The sequence below is a fragment of the Merops nubicus genome, unplaced genomic scaffold (genome assembly GCF_000691845.1).
Source record: "Merops nubicus isolate BGI_N331 unplaced genomic scaffold, ASM69184v1 scaffold15425, whole genome shotgun sequence".
Taxonomy (NCBI): Eukaryota; Metazoa; Chordata; class Aves; order Coraciiformes; family Meropidae; genus Merops; species Merops nubicus.
The window spans coordinates 35,513-50,352 of record NW_008609072.1 but is presented as its reverse complement, the minus strand read 5'-3'; the positions used below and the strand labels follow the sequence as shown (position 1 = coordinate 50,352).

The following is a 14,840-nucleotide window of genomic DNA, read 5'->3' as shown; positions in this document are numbered from 1 at the left end:
ATTTTTGAGAGCCATGTTTTAATCAGATTAAGCTCAAGGAAACCGATAGGTATCTGTTTGGCTCATGACTTCTGCTTCTGTTTCTGATTTAGTCACAAGACCATTGTTGCTGGAATCTTTTAAAACCCAATTTTTTTTTTGCTTCCACTTGCAGCCGGGGTGTGAGCCCGGAGGTTGGGTGCCAGGGATTTTCATCATCTACACTCAGGGTGCATTATAGAATCATTCTCTAAATTCAAACCTGATAAAAATGATGTCTTTTCCTCGTGTAATTAAATAGCTAAAAATAGTTTTCTATTTTTAGTTTCAAGCGTAGTAATGTTTCTTAGGAACAAACTCACCCAAAGCTGTGTGCTAGGAAAGGCTGTTCATGAATAATGCTGCGTTCTGATCTACTTATGTGAACCAAAACTGTTTAATAAAATAGTGGACATTCTTGCATAATTTTTAAGTGTTCCACATTAATAATACTTCCCATACAAGAAAGGTCATGAGAATAAAATACCTGTATTTTTAACATGGAGATTTTAATGTTATTCAGTCATTTTGTTAAGCTAAAGAGAGCAGAAAAGTTTGTAAGCAAAGTTCTTAGCTATGTTCTCCAGTATTCTGCATATCCTGCAAATTTAGAAAATGACCCAAAAAAAAACCCTCAAAGGTGCTGTGCAACATTTAGGATTATTGATTGTGCTGGGACATGAGTGGACTTAGCACCTTGTTCAGTGCTCTCAGCATCTTGGAGCATGGGGGAAGACCAGCAGCCTGCCTTTTAAAAAGCTCCATTGATACACACTTTTGTAATTTCTAGAGAAAAAAAAAGTATTAAATTTCCAAGGACCTCTTTTACCTATAGCAAATACACTTTTTTTTTTTCCCCCCCATACAGTTGAGACTATATTCCACAGCTTGGGTTTGTATTGCATCTTCCTTCAGTGTGTTATTTATTTGGTTGACATGCTAGAAAACTGCGAGCCTCAGAGTTAATAAAGGTTATTAGTTACTTTCCATAATAAAATTAGCTGACCTTTAAATAAGAGCATTATACAGAGGCTCTCTAAGTGGAAAAATGACAGAATGCATTTTTATTACAGTAGCCATTGCAATTACTAAATCATACAGTCACAACACAGCGTGGTGATGAAATGTTGCTTTGGAGGGTGCGTTTGCAGACAACAATGAACTAAGTGGAATTTCTGTATCCGAGACAGAATTTAACCCCTCACTCCCAGTTTCTACCACTACTTAGTTTGTGTTTGAATACAGAAGAAGGAAGATACAACTTAATTTTCTGAAAAGGAATGTCCTCTGGAACCAACAGCAGTGGGAGTTCTCTGTGGTTTTTATTAAGCATGATTCTATGCAGATTCCCTGAGTGCTCGCATGGAGCGTCTCGGGTCTCTATCAGGCATACGTGATGTACACCCTGTTGCTGGTCACATGCCATGTGCTGTATCAGCATGCTGTTATTTCTTGAGCTTTCCACTGTCTGCATTTATCTACCATTTTAAAGAAAATTACTATAAAATGTGATATTGCATGTGAAATTCATATGCCCACCTTTTGTTTCTTAAGCTGGGAACAGGATGCACCTCGTTTCCAAAGTAGTTATTAAAGTAAACTTACCCTTTTTGGCTGTACTAAGACAGGGTTTGTACTAAATAGTGACATTAATTGTCCCGTTTTCTGGCAAAGGTCTTCTAAAAGCTTTAAGTATACTCTATTTCTAGTCTTATCTTTGAAATTTTGATATTATGCATCGTGATTATATCAGGGCTTGGATTTCAGGTGAACTTCAGTACAGCAGCACATGCAAATCTCTCATTTTTCAAATTTTGACTAGGTCTTCTAACATTTGTTGAAATCCTTACAAGATATTCATCTATTTGTAGCATCATATAGGTCTGTCTCCCCATCTGTCTCTGTTTTTCAACAGACAACGAGGCTCTGGTACTTTTTTTTTTAAACTTTAGTAGTTATTCATTGAATCCCACTGTAATGCTGTTTTTATCATAGTTCTTTCTCCAACAGCTTTTATCGATCGTTTGTGATAAAATAAAGACGTTTCTTCATAAGGAGAAACTTTAGCCAGCAATCAGTGATTTTGGTTTAATTAGATTTAGTTTTATACTGTAGGAAAATTAAGACAAGCAGAAACCTTTTGTGTACTCTTAAATAAATTACACAATGTGGTGCCCAAACCTAAGGAGCATTGCAAAGGTGATTTTTATTTCTTTTCTGAATTATTTTCTGCTAAGCCATATTTTTCAAGGAATTCATACAACTTATAAAAGTAAGAGTATGAATCTAAGGTTCAGATTCCCTCCAAATAAATCCTTATTTAACAGGATATCCCTGAGACTTATATATTTTTTTTTTTTCCCCCTTCTTCCCCACTATTGGCAGCCTGACTAAAACAGCCTCATCTGGTTTAACTAAAATGTTTGCATTACTTGGCGGTGGTTTCTTTTGTACGTGGTGCTTAGAGCTCATTGAAGCTGGAGCAGTACAGGAAATGCAAATCATGCAAATCATCCTCACGCTGACGATGTACAGTGGCGTGATTGAGCAGCAGTACGTATGGCTCGTGGGCTGACCACATGAAAGGAGTCATTTAAAGACCAGATGAGCCCAAGCTGGGTTAAGTTAGACTATGTGTGAGCTTCAAAAGCTTATAGAATAGCATCCTTTTTAAAAATAAATTTATTTTATTAATAACACCTGCGCTGAGTTCTTCAACAGTGAGAACATGTAGAGATGAACGGTATGTTAAATATACGCCAGGCTTAAATCAGAGGGGCAAAATTGTTATTTTTGGGGAAATTCAGGTAATGCATTCATATCAGCAGAAGTAGAGCCTAGTCTAATAGTGCTCTGCAAAAAAAAAAAAAGTCCAGTTCCTGTGTGTTGTACATAAAAGCCCAACTCTACCTTTCAGGTAAAAATGGAAATAAATGGAAGATAAAAGGGAATTTTGTTTGTGCAGAAGAGTTAAGAACAGACTAAGAGGGAGGTTCAGTGCTTGCTCCTTCTAGTTTCTTGGGTAACTGAGGAAAAAATTCTGCTTTTTTTTTTTCCATCCTTCTGAAGAGTCTTTTTTGTAGTTTTAAGGCTCTGTCTTTTCAATAAAAGTGGGCCCTCTGAACCCTAAAGGTGAAGTGGTTAGGAGGGCAGCTTCTGAAGGAACCCTGGGCTTCATCTAATGACTCGTGTGAGATGGACGTGCAAAAACCTGTAGGCACAGCCTGAGTGAAGTCATGGATGAAAACTGAAATAATAATATAATCTTATTCTTAGAGTAAAAAGAGTGGATGGTATATTCTTAAAGACCTTGTTACCTGTTCTTTGATAATACTCAACATGGGTGGCTCTTCTGCTTCTAGGAGGTATTATATTTCATAGAAGGATTTTTTTTTTTTACAGCCCTCATTTACTTTTCTTTGGTGCCTACATGTTTTAAAAAGTTGAGATTCATTCAAATAATGTAACATGACACAAGGCTGGAAAATGTCAATCTAGAACTGTGCAGTCTTGTTTAATTTTCTCTTGAAACAGGAGCCTTCAGGAGGTCTATGGTGGGACTGGTCAGGACACTGCACTGTGTCACCCTGGTGGATCTGACTTTGGAATGTTTTTTTCACTAGTACCTTGCTCCTTCTTGATTTTATTCTTAGTAATAATATAGAAGAGTAAGAGAGAAGGAAACAACTCTTTTTATTTTTTTTATACTTTGTCTCCCACCATGCTGAGTATGTAGAACGGGTGGTCACAGGGCTTAGTGGGGGATTTTGGGTTTAGTTGAGGCTGGAATGGTTAAGCTCCTCTCTTCTCTGTAGGTGATTTATTTTCTTAAAAAGACATTAATAAACCAAGGTGAATGAATGGATGGCGTCCTGAAGTCATCACAAGATTCTTGGGGAAGAAATATGATAAATAAATACTGTTTTTCTGAGACATTTTGTGGAGCCATCCCTTATGAGGGATATTCGTGATACTACTTCTGGCCCAGGCTTCTGGGCGTGTGTTTGGACATCGAGTACACACTTAGGATTTTAATAGAAGCAGGAATTTAAATCATGGATAATATTAAATTCTATTTTAATACTCAGTTCAAGAAATATCAAGATGCAAGAGCTCACAGAGAAAGCAGAAGAGAAATTTTACTGCTTGTATCTATAATAATTTAATGTAGTTTAATATCAGTTTCAGTGTTTGACAGGAAGTAGAGCTTACTTAAATATTTGTACCTAAGAGCACAAGGCTGTATAAAGATCTTTGAATTTTAAAGTTAATTTGTTTCTTCCAGCAATATATAGAGATATATACAGAAAATTAATCCCATATGATTGTACAGCTACCAGTGCTCCAGAAGTTTTTTTGGAAATACTTTCCAAAGAACATCTCCTGTCATCTTAACAAAGAGCTTGAGTAAAGTTTCCAGGAGCCCCTGAAAGGTTTGACGTGGAGTCCAAAGACATTGCTGGGAAGATGGGATTATTTGGAGGCTTTGACCAGGACTGTTTCACTTTGCTCAGCTTTTGCAGATAGGAAAGCTTGTCCACCAGCCACCACGAACAGATTTTTAGCTTTCTGTGGTGGAGAGATGCAGGATCTTTTCCCAATAACAAATTAGCTGTTGTCAACAATTTTCCTGGCTGCAGTTTTAAACAGCTTAATTCAAAACGCTTTGTAGTTTTTACGGTGGAATTTGATAGAAGTGTAGAAAATCTCTGTGCATATTTCTGCATGTTGTGTGTGTGTGTACATCGTGGATATGGGCACACAGATGTAGGGGCATATACGTGTCCTATCTGTGCCTGAAAACATGGTATCTGAAAGTGCTGTATCACTTCATACGGTCCCATGGAGATAAGGTTTTATTTCAGGACGTCTGTCAGGTACTGTGGTGAGCAGGGTCCACCAGATACATAGACAGAGTGATAATATAGGAGTTGATTTAATCACCAGTCCGTGACACTCGCTTATCTTCAGCTCTGGCTTGGGCTCCTGAGTTCTCACTGTGGCCCTGGCTCTCTTCGTGGCCCTTGATAAGCAAGCTTTGGCCTCAGTTTCTTAATCTTAAAGATTAGAAAGCAGCTAGTATGTTCTCTTCATTTATGTATAGAGACTTCAACCCCAGAGGCAGGAATTTCTCCTTCATGTTACAGGGCAATAATGGACATTCAGCACTGGATGCTTTATTTAGTGACAGAAGGCATTCAGAAGTCTCAGAATGCTGCAGCTGCGTATGAGAAGTGTTGGGAAAACATAATTTTAAGAATATCTGGAAGCCTAAAAGCATTGTTAGTTATTTTTATTACTTGATTTTTCTGTGTGGGGAAAATCTCAGAATTTTGCAGTGTCAGGGTTTGATTTGGTTACTCAGGGAGCTCCTCCTCGTTGTAGAAGTTGACCAAACATGACTATAAATGACTGGTGTAGCTGCTAACCCTGCAAAACTTGCAGCCAAGAGCTGGAGAAGAAAAAGGGACAATAGGCTTCATCTTCAGAACTGTCCAATTTTCTCACTTGAGTGAATTTAGAACATTTTCTTTGAATTCTTTCCTCTGTGTCTCTGCTTTCGCATTGGTCCCTTATGTCCCATGTCAGGAGCTCCAAACTGAGCTGCAAAGCTGAGACTCTTTCATTGCTTCTCTTTCACTGGTGGCATTATAACTACAAACCTGTAATGATAACATGTGAAATAAAATGATAGGACATCACTGGAGATGACACTTAAATCATGTTGTGTAAATGGAAATAAACCAGCCTATGGTATGTGCCAGGCATGATGCAAGTTTTATTTAATAAATATATGAGTGGAGGGTTACATTCAATCCAAATGCTCCCCTTTGTGATCCCGAGCCATGTTTGTAGAGAAACTTCTCTTAAAGCACTTAAAGCTTAATTCAGAACAGGCAAAACAATTATTTTTTGAAAGTCTGATGAAATATGTTTGGCAGCTTTTGAATTCAGGAGAGTGTTTGTCTCATTTCTTTGAAATCTCACTCGAGTCGGTCGTCGGGCCTTTTCGGAGTAATCGTTCAAATCTGGTAGCGAGTGTCGGCTTTGCTGAGTGGAAAAATGTTCTAATCAGAAAGTGTAGTGGCTGAAAATGGTGTGTAATACACGGAGGCTGACGTTTTCCTTATTGATATGCTGTTGAGTATTGGTTTGCTTGCTATCCCTGGGCTTTTGCTGACGGGCTCATTGTTAAATATCTCCATGTGGGTATGGATTTGGTCCGCCAAGTACAGATCTGGAGACTTAAGCATTATAATCTTAATTTTTTTAGGGAACAGAAGTGTTACTTCGTCTTCTGTGAGTATAACTGATGCACGTTTAGACATCAGTGTGTGACTGTTTGGTACAGGAAGAGAAGGGAGCAGATTGACACCACACAGTGTAGTTTTATAGTCTAACGTTTAAATTGGACTTCTGATTGCCAGTTCACTGAGCATGTGGAAGAGTTTGCTGGGTTTGTATTAAGGCAGGAAGGTTCCTGCTATGTTACAGCAACAAATATCACAGGAGTGTGGGGGGTCGTTGGGAGAAATACATATTTGGAGTTATTTTGTTTTGTGGTTTTTGAGATACTTTTTAAAACCACACGTATATGAAGGATTACGCACTTTGTGAACATATATTAAAATCACCAAGTTCTCCCTAATGTTCTGTAGTGCTGCCTGCTCCTGACAAACATCTGATACGGATCATATGCCTCTAAAAAGAGAAGCTCCTCGAGCAAAATAGCCTCATGAAAACAGGTTGGAGATCCTCACATTCTCTCGCCCGCTCTCGCTCGCGCGTTACATTTTGGCACGTTGTAGGAGCAGGTAGCATATCTACTACCTGCTGTTGAAAGTGTTGAAGATACTGAATTATTTATTCCATCTTCTGCACTATCCAAACTCGTTTTGGGTAGTTTGACACATCTCGGTCTTCCATATGGATACTTCATGGTGACAGAGTTGCCAGCTGCTCAGGTTTTATGACAGTCTGAGATTTTTTTTCGAGGGCTGTATTAGTTTCCTGGGAAGAATCCCACTTTTCTTGTGGTCTCCATTCTGAGGCACTATTTCTGCCTTGGGTTGATGCTCTGGAGTGGGAGTTGGTTGTTTTGGTGCTTTTTTTAATTAGCTAACTGCTGCCATAAAAATACTTTTTTAAGGACTTGAGGATTGTAGAAGTGTGAGATGAAATAAGAGCCATGGGATAATAGACAAATGTAAAACCCATGTGCTGAGAAAACTAAGTTCCTTTTAACAATAGTCTTCAAATTTAGAAAAAAAAAAAAAGGTATTTAGCTATCAGGCTGCATAAACAATATACAAAACAGTCTGAAATAATTTGGAGAACAGGATTTTTGGGGAACTTAAAATATAAAAGTAATCAGTCTGCTAAGACCCTGGTCCTTTTCTCTGCAGTTGTGCAATGTGAGTGCATCTTCTGTTGGCTTAAAGTATAAAATATGTAAACCTGAAAATTGGGAAAAGATTTGAGTGGGTCAAAAGTTTTTAAAATAAAGGAAAATTAGCCATAGATTTACTTTATTCATTCGAGCATCTTCATATAAACAGGAAATTCTCACTATTTTGGTGAGAATATTCTTTGTTTCTTCATGTTCCTACAATCTCTTGGGCGTTTTTCATGCTGGTCATTTGACATATTTTTTGGTTTTTTTTTTTCAATTGGACAGAAGAGATACCAAATGAAATTAATTTGCAGCCTGTAAAATAATAAATACTGCTATTTAAATGCTATTTGAGTAGAACATCAGTTTTATAAGGTTTTTTTTTTTAGTCTTTCACTGTACATCACTACATTCTGTCTGTTTACCCTTGGTGATTTTGTTGCTTCATACACTGTCAGGTTTTCTTTGTTGCTTCATATTTTCTCTTATTCAATCACAGCATATCTTTGAGGAGAGTCAGTCTGTGCATCATCTATAAACCTTCCATCAATGGCTACTTTTCAGTACTGGGTTATTCTGATTTTATGTTCTGATCTAATAAGAATGTGCCTTGACTTCATTATTTAATGCTGATGAAATCAGAGTGAGGAAGATGAGGTGGATTCCTGGCTTCCTCCTTCACCCCATCACCACAGCTAGAGCTGTTTGGTCTTGACCTCTCCCTTCGTGGAAGCAGAGAGGACGATGTAGCCCATGGTGAACAATCTGGCCACTGAAGTAAAAACGTGCATCTGTCAGTAATTAATCGAAGCCAAATTTAATTACAAATCAGGGAAAAAAATAGTACCACACACTTCATAAAATGCAAGAAGCTTCAGTGAAGACTTGAAGCAAAACAAACTAACTACACCCCCCCTCAAAAGCCTAAAAGTCTTATCTGAGAAAGACTATTTTCAAGCTTACTTCTTGGTGTTAAATAGAAAAGTAGTTTAATTCACTGTTTTCACACCTTTTTGGTATCTTTTTCAGTTAAAGGTCATCAAAACCAGCAGTAAGTGTTTAAGGCTAGTTTTTAAGCAGTTGTATTGGCTGGGGATCTGGTCCCAAAATTAGATTCTGAGATATGATGGTAAGTAAATGTGCTGCTCAGCTGGTTGATACAGAGTCAAAGGGATAGGAAGGAATTTGAGAGGGGAATCTAAATAATTTACAAAGAAAATAATGAATTTATGTAACCGAAACTATTTTAAACGTGAGAGTTTTGCTATTACTCAGCTTCAGCCCAGTTCTAGTTGTGCCAGATAACATCAGTGGAGTCAGCAGGTTGAGATGGGAGGTTCTCAAAGATCCTACCCCCAGTCCTAACAGAGGTCTGGAAGTCTGGGTGGCACGAGGAGACAGGGGAGAGGGTGGGATGGGTGACAGTCGGGCTAGAAACTCAGCCCCCTGCTGCTCCAGCTGTGTCCCACAGCAGATGTGCACACACAGGGTTTTTTTTGGGGATCTGGTATCTTTAAAGAGTAAAATCCATTTGATTTCTGGGCAGTAAAGTTGTGGGGGTTTTTTTTTGTTTTTGTTTGGTTTTTGGGTTTGTTTTTTTTTTGTTTGTTTGTTTTTTAAACAGGACTAAAGTCTGTCACAGTAGGAACAAAAATTTCAACTCTAATCCAAAATAATGTAGTATAAAATGAGCGAGGATGTGTTTTTTAAATAAAAAATACCAAAATAAAAGGATTTGGCAGCACGAGTTCAGAGCAAGGTATTAATTTCTACTGTATTTTAGCATACAAGGCAACCCCCAAATCCAAGCCTATTGAACGGGTAGCAGCCATGAATATTTATCACTGTGTACTAGATGTACATATAGTAATTACAGCAAGAGGAAAAAAATATTTTTCTTTACAATTAATATTTGTAAACGTTTATGAAAGTACATAGAAATAAATAAGACAAACACATGGCCTAATTAAGATGAAAGGCATGACAACCCTTGTGATTTGTTCTGAAAAATAAAGAACGTTAAAATAGTAAGACTTAATTATTTCTGTAAACATTTCAAATTATGCTCTCTCTAGAAAACCTTAATTCATGAGGTATACGTTATAATATCTATAAGCATTTTTGACATTTGTACATTCCATATCAAAAAAATTGTTGTTAATTTGTTTTACTGTATACTGTCATGGATTATCATTTATTAGTATTTATTTTTCAGAAATTCAGAGGCAGCTATTGTTTAATGGGAAGTGGAAAAGCATTTTATATCTGCCTGCAGTTTGTGTATGCTTGGTCTGGTGATAAAAATGCAACTTCTGCAAGTTGATCATGCAAAAATGTGTGTAATAATAAACAAAAATAACTGGTCTGTTTAACATTGTATATTAAATAGCTTTATTAATGTCTGCAGTTTACACTGAAAAAATAACTTAAAGCCAAATCCATGGACTTGTTGGGTTGAAGTCAAGGAAACGATGGAGGAACCAGAACTCTCAGGTGTGATCGTGGGGAGCTTGAAGACACATCTCTGAAGCTCTCGTTTCTCAAGGTGCATCTCCTCATGGTCATACCTCTTGTCTTCCTCTTGACCTTTAAGGAGCCAACATAGTAGAGTACTTCTTATCCCACCTGTGCTTGCCTTCACCAGGAGGCTGAGCTGCCCCTAATCTCACTGCAGATGGTTCCCCTAACAGCTATTGTTATTTGCTACCAAATTTTGGTTGGTTTCTGACCAATGGGAGAACATGTTGCCATCAGCAGTGGTGTGACTGTGTTCTGTGTTTTTCTGGTCTTGATGACAGTGTGTTGGGTCTCTGGTGGCACCCCAACTTCTCTCTGTTCAGTGCACAAGAACCATGTCCATAATAAACTGTATTTGGGGTAAATTGAGACTTGCTGCTGTATGACATGAGGCTTCCCAACTGTAATCTTGGGGAAAGAAGTGTATTTATAAATAACGGTGTAATCTGGAGCTGTGTGAGAACAAAGCACTCAGTGCCCTGTGAGAAGTACAGTGGGATTTGATGCCTCCAAGTGTTTTAGTTCTAAATGAGTGCAAGGACACTTCTTCCAGCATCCTGCTTCCCCTCCTGAAGACTGGATGACTGTCAATTCAGTCAGTGCTATCTAATTAAATGGGGGTTTTTTAGTATCTTTTTCCCCTACAAGGCTCATACTTGTAGCAATGTCCAAAAATCACTTTATTTAGTGTAATACTGCACCTCGCAGGCAAAAGGTGCTTGTACCTCTTCTCTGGACCTCCAGATCTTCAATCATAAACTCAGTTTTACTGTGAATGAAGTTGTTTTGCAGCAGAGATTTATGGCCTTGGATTTCACGTGCAGTGCAGGAACTCACCCTACAGAAATCCTCCTTTCCCAGGGAGAGCTGGTTTACCCCTGCTGCAGTGCAAACAGTGGCCACCTCCATGAGTCCTTGGCCCTGGAGGAACTTCTGCCAAACAGAGGGAATATTCCAGTAAAAACCAGGTGGTGTTTGAAGCTCTGTCTGTGCCATACGCCTGGTGAGTTAGAGTGCTCAGCCTCCATATCCATAGGTACATAAATATGCCCTGTGTGGTCTCCCAAGGGGAAGGCAGAATGTGTTTTTAGTTAAGTTGCATGGGAATTAAATTGAAAGATTTAGGGCAATGCCATAAAAGAGTAAATCACAGGGACGTGACACAAGGGAGATTTATAAAGCAAAATAAAAATACTTTAGCCCCCTTTACTTTTATAATTTGCTTGATATAAATGGAAACTTGTATTAGTTATTTTGTCTGCTGGTAATTTTAAAAAAAGTAAAAGCTTCTCTATTTTACCAGTTTTCTGTCCTTTGGTGTAAATTCACAGGGAAGACAGCAGCAAAGTTCAGAGCATCTCTGGACACATCATGGCTCTGAGTGTGTGATAATGCTCCAGCTTCCTTCCCATGAATATTTCTGTGGTCCTCCTAAGTCAGAAGGGCTATTTTCATAGGCTCATGGAATGTTTGGGGTTGGAAGGGACCTTTAAAGGTCATCTAGTCCAACCACCCTGTACTAGATAGGGCCATCTTCAGCTCAAGCAGGTTGCTCAGAGCCCAGTTCAACCTCACCAGGAATGGTTCCAGGGTTGAGGCATCTACCACCTCTCTGGGCAACCTGGGCCAGTGTCTCACCATCCTCAGTGTAGAAAAATGCCTTCCTTCTATCTAGTTTGAATCTCCCCTTTTAGTTTAAACCTAGTCAACCCTTGTCCTGTGACAAGAGGCCCTGCTAAAAGGATTGTCCCCATCTTTCTTGTGAGATTGTCTTGATCTTTCCTCATGTTATGTGATTCAGATTAAAGCACAAACTTTAGTGTAAGATCAGAGCTTGTATGGATGATGGGCATGAAATTTGGCCAGGCTCCAAGGCAGTAGTGCTCCTGCTTGTGTGGTGGTCCTGCTCTGTGGAAGAAGGTCGTTTGTAACACACTGGAACGCTTGGGGATATTTTGGAGAGGATAGCTAGGGCAGTCATGCTAGGAAGGTCACCTTCAATGCAGGGTTTGTGAGGATTCACACAATATATTTATTGAGGAGTACTGTATATATTATATGTTGTAGCATTGATAGGTCTAGATAAGAATTCCATAATAGCAGTTGAAGGGGGGGGGAGATGGTAAGTTAATGATGTAGCTGTTAATTTGAATTTAGCAGACATTTTAAATATAGGTTTCTCTTACAGAGACAAAAGTTGCAATTTAAAGCTCTTTGGTGGTCTAAAAACAGCTTAATTCTCTAGTAGCATGGTAATAAGTACTAATCCAGCTTATACAGTGATTGTAGTATGTCATGTTTGTGAAAGATTGCCTAACTCTGCTTTCTCTGGGTTTTATGTTAATTTTTTTAAATTAAACATAAAACCTTATAACATCTTTATGCCGAGATAAACTGTTCAATTTAACTTGTGCTCAAGCAGCAGCTGTCAGGAATTATCATGTCTGGAGCGTTCTTGCCATCACCTTGTGTCTCCACCTCCCGGAGATGCTCCGTGGGATGGGAGCTCACCTTGTTAGGATTTATTACTTAAACAATAACCTGAGGTAAAACACACGTTGATGTCACAGGGAATGACAACTGACATATATTTATGTCGCCTGTTCCATGACAATAAACTTTCCTCTCTTGCCTTTGTAAGAGCTGTTAAGTGGCAATAGACTCCAGCGTATCCTCCGGTGCCCTGCGTGAGTCCATTAGCCACGTAGGTGGCTGCTCTGTGGGCATGTTCAGGGGACTTGTGCTGTCAGGTGGTATTTAAGCTCCTCGTGCTAAGGAAATGGGTTATCACTGGTAGTTAACAGCTTTTATGCCAGTAAAGAAACGAGTAGAAGAGCATCTCACCTTCGTGGGGTTGAATTCTGGGAATGCTGTGAAGCCGCGAAGTGAATCAAAAAGGTTTTTTTTTCTAATAATACCACTTCCATGGATTGATTTTTATTTTTTCCTGCTGTAAGAAATGTAAGCAGTGTCATTTCAGGCTCTAAATCTGAAATTCCTGGTAATCACAAGGCTTCTCTCTTGATACTGGTTTGCTGATGAGCTGGGTGGTGATAAGTGCTCTGCTTCTTGCTTGAGTCTTATCACTTCACATTCTCAGTGGAGAAAATTTGGGTCTACCTCTTGCAGGCTTTGCAAGTTTTTGGCCTTCCTTGCCTTACTAGAAGCCAGGCTCCATCTCTCTCTAATGATGTTGAGTTCCTTCAACTTTGCAGAATTGTTGAAGCCAGTCCTGCAAAGACCATTTTCCTTTCCTGTGCTCATAACCATCTTTTATTCACATTTTTCTCCTAGTTATTCTGTCTATCTGAGCAAGTTCAGATATTTCAGAGCTAAGTGGTTTTGTCCCATCTTCTGTCTTGGATCTTATTTCTCCTGGTGCTTTTCTATCCAGTTGTTGGGTTAACCTTGGCATCACTGCTGGCTTCTCTTCCCACTCTTCCATTTGTGCCTTACTCTGTGCTGCTTCTAGTGTTTTCCATCCCAATGTGCCATCCCTCTCTTCCTTCAAACACAAGCTCTTAGATGCTATCCCATGTCAGTTCAGTTTTCTTTCTAACTCATTGCAGATTTTCTGAAAAATCAGTAAAGGACAAACTATAACGCAATCTAGAAGTACCCCAAATTTTGCCAAGCAACCATTTCTTTTCATTTTTGTGATGTTTGGGATATATTGTCTTAGGGTTTGGCATTTTTCTTTGTCATTCTAGTGCTAAACTCACAGCAGTCTCTGAGCTGGGGTATTGCATTGCCTGTAGGAACCTTTCCTGCCTCTGCTTGGAGTCTGGCACCCAGGTCATTATGAGGTCCAGAGGTTATTACTCTTCATGACAAATACGAGATGACTTAGGTAAAACTATTTTTTTCCTCTTTGTATGGCTCATAATAAACCCGACCTCGTATCTTAATTGGCATTTTGTTTGACAGTCCCTTTAGAACGATCAAATATTTGATGAACAAGGCAATAACATTCATCTCTTACTTTCATGAGCCTTTCAGATTAGCATTGACTGGGGTTGATGAAGATGGATACAGGATCTGTTTGCTAGGAAGTGTTTGTTCTCTAGCTACAGATTATCTAAGAAGGGTGTGTGTTAGTGTAGGTGATGATATTTGGGGAAGTTTGTGAGTTTTAAGATAAACAGCCAGAATCAGAAGTTTTTAATATTAACAGTGTTGGTTTGGCAGAAATCTTGAGCTCAAAATCCATGTAAAAATAGGAAGAACGGGAATAAAATAGGTTGAAGAATAAGAATAAAAATAAGGAAGAAAATATGAAATATTTTAAAATGATGAAACATTATGTAAATCATTTCTAAACCCAAACCACTAAAGTGGTGGATAGCAAAGAAAAAAAAAAGTCACAAACATGCTCTGTTGAAAAGTAGCTTATTAAAACTTCACGTTTTGCATGCAATAAATACTTGATCACAATTATTTTTTTTAACCCTTTGTAAAGGCAAATCTGTAACACAAATTTCTGCAGCTCTTTGTAGGTTCAGGATTCAGTTGGCTGGAAAGTGGCGTTAGCCAGGGAACAGGAGCTGCTCTCCTGCTTCTGGTGAAATGCAGGGAACTCTGCCACTGGTTGCAGGAGGGTGATGATTTCATTTTACACATTTAAATACATTCATTTTCTGCTAGCCTGGTGAGTTAGAGGAGGCTGAGGTAGCAGCTTGTTAGTGTTGTTTGTGCCTCCTTTATGCAATCAAAGGATGCGTGTGGTGTTGTAGACCGTGGAATAGGAGGAGTGCTACAGCAATACTTGGGTGCAAGGGTAGAAATAACATTTCATTATAGAGAATACCTAATAAAAATGGGAAAATAAAACAGAAAAAGGGTGGGGGGAAAAAAAAAACCCAGACCATAGTAGATAAGTGCACTGCATAAATCAAAAGGGTTTGTGTCATAA

General features: G+C 38.7%; 1 protein-coding gene across 1 annotated transcript in view; it reads left to right on the top strand.

Annotated features, from left to right (window-relative positions):
- GTDC1 (glycosyltransferase-like domain containing 1) overlaps positions 1 to 14,840 on the top strand; it is a gene marked incomplete at its 3' end in the record, with an annotated part of 35,664 nt that overhangs the window by 17,657 nt on the left and 3,167 nt on the right. The window lies entirely within an intron of this gene.